Source organism: Thamnophis sirtalis, unplaced genomic scaffold (assembly GCF_051295495.1).
Source record: "Thamnophis sirtalis isolate CommonGarterSnake01/CBP01778 unplaced genomic scaffold, rThaSir2_p1.2 scaffold_5, whole genome shotgun sequence".
In the NCBI taxonomy this organism is placed as follows: Eukaryota; Metazoa; Chordata; class Lepidosauria; order Squamata; family Natricidae; genus Thamnophis; species Thamnophis sirtalis.
The window spans coordinates 21,930,133-21,945,982 of NW_028261385.1; positions in this window are offsets into that span (position 1 = coordinate 21,930,133).

Sequence of the window (15,850 nt, forward strand, 5' to 3'; positions counted from 1 at the left end):
ATTGGAATTACTGGTCCTCGATCATACACAGTAGAACTCGAGGACAGTAGGAATTGGAGAAAGCATATAGACCAACTCTGTAGCCGCATGTCCAACTCAGTGCTTAGACAACCAACAGTAACTCCTGCATGGACTAGTCAAAACCGCACAAAACATAATAGCAGTCATTCCAGGTCCAACTCAAGCCCAAGAATATCGGAAGACTTATCTGACTTTGATGCAGGCCCACAGCGAGCTCTGAGCGAGTTAACTCCAGAAGCTCCAGCCGCAACCTGTGAAAAGTTCCAGGAGATTCCATTGGGCAGAACTGCGGAGCAAACATCCAACTTATCCGAAGGAACCAACAATACTGAATTGCGCAGGTCAGGCAGAGCTATGCAAAAGCCTACCTACCTTGGTGACTATGTCACCAGTTAGATTGTTGCATCCTAGAGGAGAGAGGTGTTAGATATCCCCCCCCAGACAGGTTTCCACCAAGGTCCTCTGTTCCGGTTGGAACAGAAGTGGAATCCCATTGGTCAAGAGGTCTGACAGATCCCTTTAAAAGGGGATGCTGCCCGACCATCCTTCAGCCCAGGGACGTGCAGTCACTAGAGGCAAGGGAGGCGAGGCCTCAACAGTCTCCTCAGGGAAAGGAAAGGATTTTAAATAATTTTCTTAAAATAATTAAAGCCAGGGTAGTTGCTACCAGATTTCAAGTCACAGTGGCTTGGTGTCTGCTCTCAGTATTAACTAGGAGGAGGCCAGAGAACTAGGGGCCTCTTTTGCATAAGGAATTTTTCGCCTTTTAAGAGTTAAGCAAGGGTTAACAAGCAAAGAATTCCTTATGCAAATGAGGCACGTATTCTCTTGCCTCCTATAGAGGGCATTTTTAGAGGCTTTTTAGAGTTCTCTGGGAGCAACTAGCTCAGTCTGACAGAGCTCTGGCTTTTCAAGAGGGGAGGGCAGGGCAGGGCAGGGCAAAGCAGAGTTGAAATCATCTCTGAAACAGCTGGAAAAGGTGCGTGTGGGGAGGGGGGAGGAATTCAAAAAGTTTGATCAGAAGGCAGCAGGGGAAGGGGGGGTATGGCAGAGGAGCTGCTTTCAAGCCTTTGGAAAATATATCCAATCCAACTTTAGAGATTTTTAGAGATTTTATTAATATTTGTAGGCCGCCCTTTTCCCTGAGGGGACTCAGGGCGGCTCACATAAAATCAGGGAGGGGGAATACAAACATTGACATAGAGACATATAATAAAATAGTAAGCAACATACATACATCATTCGGGAGGGGCGCCTATCCTTGTCCCCAGGCCTGAAGGGCTAGCCAGTTCTTAAGGGCTGTGCGGAAGGCCTGGACGGTGGAGAGGGTACGAATCTCCACGGGGAGCTCGTTCCAAAGGGTCGGGGCTACTACTGAGAAGGCCCTCCTCCTTGTAGTTGCCAGCCGGCACTGGCTGGCCGATGGAATACGGAGGAGGCCTAATCTATGAGATCTTATTGGTCGCAGGGAGGTAATTGGCAGAAGGCGGTCTCTCAAGTATCCAGATCCACTACCATGCAGGGCTTTATGGGTGACTAATAACACCTTGAAGCGCATCCGGAGATCAACAGGTAGCCAGCGCAGCTCGCGCTGTGTTTGTGTTTGAGAGTGAGTGAATGAGAGAGGGATCGAAGTTCTCTGTGTGTGTGTCTGTTTGAGAGAGGGGGGAGGGAGGGAGAGAGGGAGGAAGGAGGGGGAGGGGGAAGAAAAAAATGGGAAAACTTATTTTGCAAGGGGGAAAAATGCTGTCGCTTTAAATTGGAACTGAGCATGCCTGGCTGTGGAATTCTGGGAGTTGAAGTCAACAAGTCTAAAAAGTGCCTCACCAGGGCTAAAGCTGACCACACGTCACTGCTTCAGCCAGATGTTTACTTGACTTGCAATAAAGAGCTGTTATTACTGAAGCCTTTGTGTGCCTCCTTTACCCGACCTAACACCTGCCTCTCCACTTTTTTGTCAATGGGCCATTAAGATGCCAAGCCAGTCTATTCACATAACAAAGACCCGACCTCATCAACTCCAGGGTGATGGAATCAAGGCATGCTAGTATAAGCCCTTTACTCAACTGACCACATGGCATCTGAGGATTCGACCAAACCTGGACTCAGCCTAGAGAGTTGCCCCTGCATGGCCCCATGTGAGTCTGACAACCAATCAGAATACATTTCTTGCACAGGAGCAGGAGGCAGATAGGTGGGGCTGAACAGATTATAAAAAGCCCTGCAAGCCCCTCCCTCAGCCCTTCTTCTTCTTCACCCAACACCTGGAAGCATATGATCACCTTTTCTCCCAGGACCTCAAGCCACGCGGTCCTGTCCACCATTAAACCATCTTTCTAAGCAGCCTCCATGCCTCCAGTGTCTTTTCCCCCACTTGGAGCAGAACGCAGAAGGACAGTAGCAATAATGGTGCATTGGAATATCTGCAAGAAATATCACATATCTGAAAGCAAGACCTGTTGGGATCACAACATTGACAAAATAAATGAAAATGAAGTAGTTAAAGGTCTCTAAGACTTTAGAATTGAAACGAAGAAGCACCTGCCACACAACGCCATAGACTTAACATTTATTGATAAGAAAGGCAAAACAGTCTGGATAGTGGACATTACAATACTGGTAGACAGCAGAACCGAAGAAGAAGAACTGGAGAAAAATCATAAAATATAAAGTCCTGAAAATGGAAGTAGAATGGCGGTGATGAAAGAAAACAAAGATAGCATCATTAGTAATCAGTATCTTGGGTGCAATCTCAAAACATCTGGAGCATCACTTGAACCCCACCGGCATTGACAAAATCACCACCAGTTAATTACAAAAGGCAACTCTACTTGGATCAGCTTATATCCTGCAATGAAATCTTTATTAACAACATCTGCCTTTTCCTGGTCCTTGGGAAGGATTTGATAGGTGGATAAAACTGCCAAATTCAATCTAAACATCTTGTTGACTGAATGATGAAGCACAATCATTTTAGAGCAGTAAAGAAATTTGGTTTTTTTTGCTCACAGGGGAAGGTGTTGGGGAGGGGGCAAGGTATGCAAATCCTAAAAATACATTTATTCTACTGCATTTATATCCTGACCAAGATTTGTTTGATCTTTGCAGAGAGTGAAATGTAAAAAGAATGAAAAAAAAAACCCTTCACAGCAATCTAAACAATTGGAAACATATTGCAAATGTTTTTTATTTCACTGCCAGAAAGGCAAGTCACTGCAAGAGTCCACTGAAATGGTTCCATATAATATTGCACAATGATTCTGTTCTATATTTATGTTTTCTTTTTGTTTAGGTGAGAGGAGCTTATGTTGTTTTGTCCAGGAAATTTTCTGGACAAACATGATTGCAGTGTTCCAGTATCTCAGGGGCTGCCACAAAGAAGAGGGAGTCACACTATTTTCAAAAGCACCTGTGGATAGAACAAGAAGCAATGGGTGGAAACCAATGAAGGAGAGAAGCAACTTAGAACTGAGGAGAAATTTTCTGACAGTGAGAACAATTAATCATTGGAACGGCTTGCCTCCAGAAGTTGTGAATGCCCCAACACTGGAAGTCTTTAAGAAGATGTTAGATAGCCATTTGTCTGAAATGGTATAGGGTTTCCTGCCTAGGCAGGGGGTTGGACTAGAAGACCTCCAAGGTCCCTTCCAACTCTGCTATTTAATTGTATTGTAATGTACTTAAATTGCTATTGTATGTATGTTTTTTAGTTCAAATCTCAGCAGGCTCAAGGTTGACTCAGCCATCCATCCTTAGGACTGAGGAGAACTTTCCTGACAGTTAGAACAATTAATCAGTGGAACAGCTTGCCTCCAGAAATTGTAAATGCTGGAAGACTGGAAGTTTTAAAGAAGAGATTGGATAACCATTTCTCTGACTAAGCAGGGGGTTGGACTACATGACCTCCAAGATCCCTTCCAACCTTCTATTCTATTCTGTTCTGTTCTATTCTATATGTAAGCAAATGGTACTAAATCTTAGAAGATATCGTCGTCATCATCATCATCATCATCATCATCATCATCATCATCATCACAACAACAACAACAACAACAACATCATCATCATCATCATCATCATCATCATCATCATCATCATCATCATCATCATCATCATCATCATCATCATTTTAGCCATCATCTATCCACTGCAGGATTAAGGCAACTTTTGCATGTTTCCCACCAATATGGTCCCGAGCTTTCTTTTCCCAATTGGGCCCACCATATTTTCTGATGTCATTGATCCATCTGTATTTACAAGGCATGCAAAACCTTATGTTCAATTCCAAGAGGTGTTTCAGAGCATATACTGGCACCACTGTAGCATCTGTCTGCAGCTCTTTAAAGCAGCCCCAAGAAAAAAATTGTAGCTATTTTAAAGGGCTGTAGACAAATGCTCTGTTTGTGTTCCCACATGTCTTTTCCAAATTATCAATGTACTCATCTACTTATCTACCAACTTATCATCTATTTATTAATCAACAGTTTTATATGGTCACTCGTCTCACAAGCAGTGAAAATGGGTAGCATACAACAAAAAATATGGAAAGAATCATTATATCTATCTATCTATCTATCTATCTATCTATCTATCTATCTATCTATCTATCTATCATCTATCTATCTATCTATCTATCATCTATCTATCTATCTATCTATCTATCTATCTATCTATCTATCTATCTATCTATCTATCTATCTATCTACCCATACCCATACCCATACCCATACCCATACCCATACCCATACCCTTACCCTTACCCTTACCCTTACCCTTACCCTTACCCATATCCATACCCCCATCCGTCCGTCCATCTGTCCATCTGTCCGTCCGTCTGTCTGTCTATCTCTCTAATAATTAAAAAGGAAAACACTATAAAAATTTAAAATACAGCATGGAAGAAGTAAATCATCAACCACAAATTTAAATTAAAACATTAAATTAAATGTAGTGTATTGTCATCTTGCTGCCACCCATCTCATTTTTAACCTGGTTCCAAACACTCCTGCAAGCTCATAGCAGGCTGCTGAAAGATCAAATGATCCTCTTGGCCCAAAATGGGTTACATAAAATAAAATTATTGTTTTTGTTTGTACTGTATTACCTTTAGGAGGACTGAATAATTTAATAGAGGATGGATGTCATAGGAAATACTACCAACAAAACTCGCTTTGGGCTCAGCATGTTCTGATTATCTCATTGCTTGTCTTGCCTGTATAAGCAATTTGATGGAATGTATTATTTCCATGGGATAACGAAGGGTTATTTTTTTGTCTGAAATAGTGCACATTGGTCCATGTGTGTAAAGAACTGAATCCAGATGCTGAAGTCTTGAAGAAAAAAAGGGTAGCCCTGTCTTCCATCAATGAGCTCCAGTGTGAGCTCCGTGGTTTTGAAAGCTCTCTGATGCAATTACAAGTTTTTGTCTGCATTATGTTGGTTAAAGAGATGTTACACTTCTGGAAAAGAAAAATAGTTATTCAGAATGGATGCTCTGGGGAAAATGCACCTTTTCCTCTCCTTTCCCAAATGCTTGCTTTGGAGCTGTTTAACCATTCTCTGAAAGTGCACATTACTTTTATAAGATGTCTACCAGTGGTGGGTTCTGGATCCTGTTCCAACCGGTATGGTTGGGACGGGCCCGGCATCGCCCACATGGATGCACGTGGCACTTGCGCATGCGCACATGGCACATGCATGCATTGTAGCTGCCAACAACGCTTCCACAAGCCTCCGAAATGCTCCAGCTTCTTGGCGGAGCATCATGCAGGTGCTGTATGTGCCATGCACATGCACAGAAGCACCAAAGGCTTTAAAGGACAGGTAAGAACTTCGGGTAGGTAGGTGGGCCCTCTGGAGCAAGGTACCGGAACGGTACCCAATGCTCCGGGCAGGCTCCGGTACGCCCATACCGGGGCATACCGCCTGCAACCCACCACTGACATCTACCCTCAAAATGATTCTATAGGGCACTGGACATCAGAACCACTAGACCCAAGGACAGTTTTCCCCCCATGCTATCACTCTGCTAAACAATTAATTCCCACAACACTTCAAACTATCTAAAAAGGCAAAATTACCATTAGTATTCTTATCTTCCCTATTACCTATTTCCTTATCTTCTTATGAATCATTATATACAACAATAGCTTACACACTGGAAACAAATTCCTTGTGTGTCTAATCACACTTGGCCAATAAAGAATTCTATTCTATTCTATTCTATTCTATTCTATTCTATTCTGTTCTGTTCTGTTCTGTTCTGTTCTGTTCTGTTCTATTCTATTCCCAATGAAAGAAGGTTCCAGACCCACCAGTCCTGGACTGCAAGGTGAGTCCTAGAGGAGATCAACCCTGACTGCTCTTTAGAAGGCCAGATCATGAAGAAGAAACTCAAATACTTTGGCCACCTAATGAGAAGGAAGGACTCATTGGAGAAGAGCCTAATGCTGGGAAAGATGGAGGGCAAAAGAAGGAGGGGACAACAGACAATGAGGTCTATGGGTGAAGTCACCGAAGCAGTGGGATTGAGCTTAAATGGACTCCAGAGGATGGTAAAGGACAGAAAGGCCTGGAGGAACATTGTCCATGGGTCGGACATGACTTCGCAACTAACAACAAAATGCTCAAAGCACTGAATGTTCTCCAATTACTATTACTGAACTTATTTACCTTCAACCATGAGTCTGTGACATAGCTCAAGAAGCCTGACAAGTGTTTCAGAAAGTGCTGGTCAGATACTACATGATTAGACACCTCCACAAAGCCAAGAGTCCACTTTTCTGTGCAGAACAGAGTTCATTGCTGAGCAATTAGGTTGAGGAAGACATGTCCCGGCTAGTAGTCAGTAGATCCTGGCCAGATCCCATCCCCAAAATGTATCTTGACCAGCCTCAAACAGGAGAAACATCCTAGTTGATGTGCTACATGAAAATTGTCAGGAGAAGAGAAAAGACTACTTTAAAAGTGGAATAGCTGAATGTAAACTCTCTATGGTGGGCTTGGAATGAGATGAAGGGAGCATCATGAGGACATATTCTTTAAGAGCAATGAGTGAGACATCTCTGTTTAGAGAAGAAATGAGGATGAACCCTAGGTTAATCTACGGTAATGAAGTTAGAGAGAAATGAGGATGAACCCTAGGTTAATCTACGGTAATAGATTGATGATTAATCAAATTTCATGTCTGTCACACATGAGATCCACTGCTTCTTTTAATTAGATACTGGTTGAGATGAGTTGGTTGAGATTATGGGGTGGGTGTGTTTGTTTTGAGGCAGCTGAGTGTCACATTCTCCTGTAATGTGTTATGTTGTTGTTTTTTAAACAGATACTTTTCATTCTAGGACACTCTGGCACATGGCAACCACAACACAGAAAACAGGTGCAAAGAATCCTCTAGTGCTTTGCTTCCTTTCTTCATCAGATGTGACCACAGAACTTTAGAGAGCAATGAAAACCATTCTCTGGGCAAATTCCTTTTCCTCTCCTTCCAACAAGATCCCATATACTTTCCGCAGTCTAATTCCTTTGCTTATACTTTGAAATTAATCTGCATGCAATCTGCTTTTGTAACACCACACAAAGAAGGGCAAAACGATGAAACGTGGCTTTCCTGTGTAATAGCACAAGATGTTTCTTGCTTCATAGTTGGCTTTTTGGTTTGTTGGTGGAGAAACATTCCTCATAGGGAGACAGCTGTATATCTATACAGCCATTAGTCAGGCATGTTCAAGATGGAACCAAGAAACTTTGAAAGAACAATGTCTGTTCATAACATGGCTTAATCCGCTGGAAAAAGAACAAAGAAAAAGTGGCCCAGGATGAATCAAACTAAAAAACAGCGATAGTTGGATTTTCTTCGGTCTGAGTCACAATTGTGCCATTAAATGCATGAAGATATCTAGTGGATATACAAAATTAATCCTTGCTAAGCAGGTCAGTTATGAACTGAGATGACCTCTAGATCCCAGGATTCATCCAGTGTGTCAACTGTCTGACTAGTGAACCCAAATAAGGAAACATTCTCGGGAGCTTTGAATTGCCAAAAGTAAAACTTTATTGGATACACCATTTCAGTACTGAAGGAACAAAACCAGATCTGGTTTTCCCGCACAATTGCTTGCTTAATTAAACAGTAACTTCCCTTTCTCCCCACTCCTGGATGATCACATTGTCCAATTATGAGACGTCCTCTTGCTATGGGAACAGTCCAGGGGTGGGTTCCGACAGGTACTACTGCCAGTTTGCTCGTGCATGTGCTGTGCGCATGCACAGTTCAATTAAAATTGTTCTGCACATAAGCAGAATTGAAAAACAAGATGGCGACACTACCCAGGAAACTGGTTCAGGGGCATGGCAGGCCTGGGTAGCTGCCGGTTCCAGTGACCCAGGCCACCAAACCACTACCGGTTCAGCCGAATCGGTCCAAACCAGTAGAAACCCACCACTGGAACAGTCCATTTGTTTCTCAAGCACCTGCAGTGGTGACCTTGATGGTTGCCAAGCTCTCACAGTTCACACACACATTCTTAGCATTCTATTTCCCCCTTCCCTTTCACCAGTTCATTGGCAAGTTGAAAAGTGTTAAAGTTTGAAAGAAGCAAAGTGACACACTGGTGACATTACAATGGGCTTCAAGATCACCCTAACATCTGTGCTCTCACAATTTGAATTATAGGACTTTTCATACTACTCTCCTTTAATCCATGGCTTGGAGAAGTTCCTGTAGGGTTCAAGTGAAACGGCACTAAAAGACTGGGGGATATGTCATATGGTCATCCTGGATATATGAGGGGTGGGGTGTTGTGTTGAAGGTCCCAAACCGTATCTAGATCAGGGGTTCATTGTGGGCCTTGCTAATCTCACAGCAAGAGTAGGACATAGGACAATTCCCACTATGTTTTAATTAAAGTAACATTTAACTAAACATTAAATAAGTAAAATGAAATAATATTCCCATAAATTCAATAATTATCTCTTTCTTCTACATTAACAAATTGCCATCTGAAGTCTGAAAAGTACTGTGGGCCGTACCACATATTCAGAGAGTACATGCTGACTTCAGCTTGTATACCCTTGATCTACAGAAAGAAAGGAAGACATTCAGCAATTCCTTTCAGTTACAGTTTTTCTATAACAGCTTCAAAAAAATGGGTCAAAAGAAAGCATGAGCCTTCAGAACTTAAAATACTCAGTTCCTAACACGACATCTTTAAACTTTTTCAACTCTGTATGGTAGTTTCCGTACAAACCAGTAGTGGGTTCTGGATCCCGTTGCAACTGGTACACTGCAATGGGACCAGGTGTCCTTGGTGGGCATACGTGCACATGCGCATGCCACCGCACAGCACTCAGCTGCTTGGCAGAGGTTGCACAGGCGCCACATGCTATGCGCATGTGTGCAATTGGGCCGTTTGCCTCAAAAGCGGTAAAGAACGCGGGTGGGCTGGTGGGCCAAATGGTCCACCATTCCAGTACGGTAGCTGCTGCTCCCAGCTACCACCGGTATGCCCATACCAGGCGGTACCTCCTGGAACCCACCACTGGTACAAACAAATGGCAGTGTTTAATCTATTGAAAGCAAGCCTTTTATTTTTGAGACTGCTTCTCTAACACTTCTTTCTTTCATGAATAAAGGTGAATATACGTGAGCCAGGATAATGTTGCAGATTCCTATCTGGGTTAGTTATTGGGACCAGAGGTTTTTGTCTTCTGAACTTTTGGATTCATGCTGGAGCCCACCTTCAGGGAATTTCTCTCTAGCCAAAACTTCTTCCTTTGCCTTTGCCTAGATCATTCTCAATTCAGCTGTGCTGGGTCTCCAGGTTCTCTAGATCTCTGACATAAAACATAGAACTCTGATTTGTGTCCTCCTTGGGACTTCAGAGTCTGGCTTCTCTTCCTAGATGAGAAATGGAGGTCTACTTCAAATCTTCGCCAAAATAGTAAATGATTTCTACATTGCAACAAATGGCTCTAATATTTGGCAAATCAAGTCCCGTCCACCAATGAGGAGGAAATAATTTACTTATTTAAAAGTTTTATAATGGCTCTTCATCATATCATATTTCAGGGCAGCATGCAATGCAAAGCAGGAAAGTCAATGATCAAACAGAGGTACAAGAAGAGGAGCCATCTTAACTGGGAGTACAGGTTTTTAGGCTGAATTTTTTTAAACCCCTAGGTATAATTATTCGACTTCCTGGCAGCAAAATCCAATAATAACATACTAAATAACCCTAAATATACTCTTCTTTTCATGACATCCAAACCCAGCTGTCTGAGATGGCCATCTGTCTGTGTTTAATGATAGCCTCCTCAATACATTATTTTTTAAGGATTAAAAAAAAAACCAGTATTGGAGGTCCCACCACATTTGTATATATCATATACAGTTTGGTATTAGAGCAGTTTAAATATTTTTCAATTTAAAAGCCATGGAATAGGATAGTGCTACTGGGTAGGGGCAGTGCTATAGCTCAGCACTTAAGATGCTAGAAAGTTGATAGCCCAGATTCGTGACCCGGGGACCGCATGACATTGTCACCCTAATTCCTGCCAAACTAGCAGTTCAAAAGCATGCAAATGCAAGTAGATAAATAGGTACCACTTCAGTGAGAAAGTAACCACTCTCCATGAGGTCATGTTAGCCATATGACAACATCAATTAACAGTGGTTTAGTCTGCCAGAAGAGCAAAAATCAGAACTTTGTATCTCCCTCAACACCTGAAGTGGTGAAAGAGGAAGTGGAGGAGGAGGAAGTGTTGATTGTGATTGTGGGTTTTTTTTAAACAAAAGGATAAGATTTCTGATCGTTAATAAGTTCAAAGTTTTGGGAGTGGTTCTGGTAATCCAAACACCCCCTTTCCCTCCTACCATGATGAAAATATTTGAAGTTTGAATTAATTTGAAGTTTGAATTAATCCTGTATGTCTTTTGTAACTTAGTTTAGCGTAATAAAAGGATGCTTTTCAAAAAATCTGCAACTCTTCACCATTCTAGCATTAAACAATTTTAAATCACAACTTCTATTTCTGGGAACAGCAATGGCTCTTAATCATTTTATTACAGTCAATTGGGATGAATTTTCTAAAGCAGGTGAAATACCTCAGGATGGATGGTGCCAACAAAAAGAATAGCCAGGCCAAATATATTTTCTATAAGTGTCAGTGTAAAATAGATTATTTCATATGCATTTAATAGCAATAGCACTTAGACTTATATACAGCTTTACAGTGCTTTTAAAGTCCTCTCTAAGTGTTTTACAGAGCCAGCCTATTGCCCCCAACAATCTGGGTCCTCATTTCATCGACCTCAGTAGGATGGAAGGCTGAGTCAACCTTGAGCCTGGTGAGATTTGAACTGCCAAATTGTAGGCAGCTGGCAGTCAGCAGAAGTAGCCTGCAATACTGCACTCTAACCACTGTGCCACTGTGGCTCATAATATTTTTGCCTTTTTGAAAATTACAATCAGCAGCAAGCTCTGGAATGGCTGCATTCTACCTTGTAGTTCCAAGCTTTGCATTGCTTCTATGCACGAAGTGGTTTGTGGACAATAGAGATAAATTAGTACTGATGGAAGAGACCATGTAAAGCCTAATGAAGAGCAAATGCTGTCTCTGCGCAATAAAAGGAAAACATTTCCTCTTCCTGTGAGAAGAACAAATAATACACAACAGAACACGTAATGTGCAACAGAGGATTACAAGAAAAAGAAAAGACAATGCGAGAAAGCAAAATTCGTTAAGTGGTCTTCTCAAAGATTACTGCAGGATGACATTTCATTTAATTCAGCAAGCCACAGTCACTTTCAGATCAAACTCAAGCTATATTACGCTTAGAAAACACCCATCTCTAAATCAGCAATTCTGGGTGGCATACAAGTAAAGCATACATTATAAGTTTTACTTGTATATAAAACCATATTATGAGGCAATTAAAATAATAGAAGTTTAAATGAGAATAATCAAGTAATTTGAAAATTACTGGGCATGAGCATGTAATATCCTGAAAAGCAATAGAGAATGATATCTGCTGCCAGAGCTACTTCTGTGATTGATTGATTAATTGATTGATTGAATAGCTAGCTTGCAACTCTTGTATTTTATAATGGTCTCCCATCCAAGTTCTAACCAAAACAAGCCCTACTTAGATTTTTGAGATTGGCCAAAAATGACTAGATGGGACATTTTGTGTATATGTGAACTCATCATGAACTAAACTTCATTCTCCCTTCCAACTCCGTTATCCTGTTCCTTTGTTATTCTGTGATTCTCTGCCATAGCCCTGGTATAGGGTCTCTTGCTTGTGACTAGCTGTCACAAGTTTTATTAGCCTATAACCCGGGGTTGCCCCGGGATTTATTTATAAAGGGGAAATGTCTGGACCAAATGTAGTTTCTTTCTTCCTTTTTCTTCTTAAAGTAGATTTTTTTTAATTGTCCCAAACGTAATTTCTAATGTTAGATTTTGCCCCTTACCAGAGGGTGCTTCCTTGAGGAGTACTGTGAAGCAGTTACCATGGCAACTCCACTGCACAGTACACAGTGGTGGGATTCAAATAATTTAACAACCGGTTCTCTGCCCTAATGACCAGTTGGGTAGGCAGGACTCAGTGGTCATGTGACTGGGTGGGCATGGCCAACTCAATGTCACTCACGTCGATGGGCGCTTCACCTTAGTTGTTACAATGTAATAAGGGTTAACCGGAGAGCCTGTTTCTGTAAACAGGGCAATAAAGATGAGGCTAGAAACAACACCAGAATGTTTCCTTCCTGCCTTCCTTACAGGATTAGCCCTGTAAAATGGGACAAAACAAAAGGATATTTCTTCCAACAACCAGTTTTCTGAACTGCTTAGAAAGTTAACAACTGGTTCTCCCGAATAGGTGCGAACTGGCTGAATCCCACCACTGGTGTACAGTAGAAGCCAGTACAGTAGTACGGCACAACAGGCTGTATCTTAACAGAACACACATCCCCGAAGGGTGTTAGATGTGTCTTACCTCCATAGTATTTTTCTCCAGGGAATACGTAATCTGTGTACCAAGTTTGGTTGAAATTGCTTGAGGCATTCCAGAGTTATGCTGGAACACACACACACACACACACACACACACACACACACACACACACACACACACTCAGAGCGATCTATCATCCATCCATCCATCCATCCATCCATCCATCCATCCATCCATCCATCCATCCATCTATCTATCTATCTATCTATCTATCTATCTATCTATCTATCTATCTATGTTAGAAGATTGTAAGTGTTCATGTTTGATAGTTAGGGTTACCCACAACCACCTAATTCAAGTTTATCAATGACAGCATTTTCATTTATGGCATAAGAAGGAAGAAAGCGTAATATTAGAGTTATTGAGCTTTTTCCCACACTCTGCTCTTTAAATTGAATGCTCCTTGCCTGCACTTCCTGTTGAGCACAGCTGTTGCTGATAAAAACCATCTTTTTTTTCCAACAAGATCTTCTTATTCACTGTTAAGAGTTCTCAGAAGAATCATCAGGTGTTCTGGCACACACACCGCCTTAATATGTTCCACATTCTGGCATGAACTACACAGTCAAAAGACTTTGCTGTTGTTCTTGAAGGTGCAAGAATTCTCGGGCAACCAGGACTGGAAAGGAACAATCCAAGGAATGAACCTCTCTGAGCTCAGATTAAGGAAGATTTATTAAGAAAGGGTTGGAGTGATAACACAAGAATCCTAGCGAGTACTTTTTCTTTCAACTGAGAAATTTCTGTACAGGCAATCCAAAGCATTTAGAACAGGGGTCTCCAACTCTGGCAACTTTAAAACCCATGGACTTCAACTCCCAGAATTCCCCAGCCAGCTCATGCTGGGAATTGAAGAACACAAGACTTAAAAGTTTCCAAAGTTGGACATCCTTGATTTAGCGTCTCCTTTCTTGGGCTTGGGAGAGGAAACTTGTCTAAGGAGGGGAAACCTACATCTGCAAATAGTTTTGAGAATGGCCACTGGACTCTTTATCAAGCTATACACCAGTTTTTATAGAAGGGAAAGAACATCTTCTTGAATACAGGTGGTTTTATTTTCACGTATTCATCTTACGTTACTTGCTTGATGTCATGTTCTTCTCTCTTTTCTGAACCTTTCCACTCTGTGTTTGCCTCTGCTCTTCAGTGGAAGAGTTTAAGCAAAACTTTGCTTGCATTGGTTCAGTGGTTGGGCATTTTGACTTCCTCTTGGATCTCTCTGGAAAAAAATGGGGTGCATAGAACAAAACTCTTGGCGGTGGCTCAGTGGTTAAGATGCTGTGCTTGTTGATCAGAAGGTTGGCAGTTCAGCGGTTCGAATCCCTAGCGTTACATAACAGAGTGAGCTCCCACTACTTGTCCCCGCTTCTGCAAACCTAGCAGTTCGAAAGCATGTAAAAATGCAAGTAGAAAAATAGGGATCACTTTGGTGGGAAAGTAACAGCGTTCTGTGCGTCTTTAGCATTTAGTCATGCCAGCCACATGACCACAGAGAAGTCTTTGGACAGCGCTCGCTCTTCAGCTTTGAAATAGAGATGAGCACCGCCCCCTAGAGTTGGGAATGACTAACCTTTACCTTTAGAACAAAACTCCTATGGTATTCCATGTTTTTTGCCACGGAGTTATTAGCATTTTAACGGCTGCTTCTTCTGCAGCTTTAAACACTTTAATTGTACCTTGTGCTTTCTTTTTGACAGCTGGTTTATGGCCTGTCATACTTGACTTTCAAGTGGTGTTGATTCTTGAATAAATTGTCTTAATGAAAATGTTTTCAATCTATAAACCCATTTATAAAGTATTTCAGTATGGTCTCTCCATTTTCCTTTAACTTCCTTTGCTTTTATTAGACTTCACTTTTCCTATCTTAGCTATATTATTTTCTGATTTTTTTCTAAAAAAAACCTCATCTTCTTTCCACTAGCTAAAGTATCAAGAAATAGAACACCTAAGGTAACTTTTCTTGCCTAATGTCTAATGGAAATCTCTGCTCAGTTATACGTCCTTCCTACCACCAAATGGTCAGCTTTTTGTTAGCTGCTAAAAAAAACTTTTTCTAAACTTTTTTCAATCATTTCCTCTTTGAAATTTGGGGCTTTTTTTCCTCCTTCAAATTTTCAAACAGAGGTTTACTGATTTTATATTCTTTCTCTGTCATATCTTGCAGGCATACTATGTTACAGTAAGCCAGGGGTGGGTTTCTGCCAGTTCTAACCTCTTCTATAGAAGAGGTTCCACAAATCTACAGTGCTGTTTAGAACCGGTTCCAGCTCCCTCCCCCCGCCCGTCCACACATCATCAAGATGAAGAGCAAGAGGAGGACTTCTGGGAGTTGAAGTCCACAAGTCTTAAAGCTGTCAAGTTTGAACACCCCTGGGATTTTTTCCCCAAAGGGTTAGGGGAACTTGACAGTTTTAAGACTTGTGTGCTTCAAATGCCAGAGTTTCTGAGCCAACATTTTGATTGCTAAGCAAGAACGTTGTTAAATGAGTTTCACCACATTTTACAAGTTGGCCACGCCCACCCAGTCACATGGCTGGCAAGCCACTCCCTCCCGGTCACATGGCTGGCAAGCCACTCCCACAAAGCAGGCCACACCTACAGAAGAGGTTCTAAAAAAATTTGAAACCCACCACTGCACTAAGCCTACCTATTTGACAAAGCAATTCATGTTTTATAATCTGAAAGTGTCTTGACTGAATTGCATCTCTTTTTTTGAAAGAGTTATTAAAAGAGTTATTAAAAGTACATATATGATGTACTTAAAGAAAAAGTAAAGAAAAACATAGTAAATGTGAAAGGAAAAAG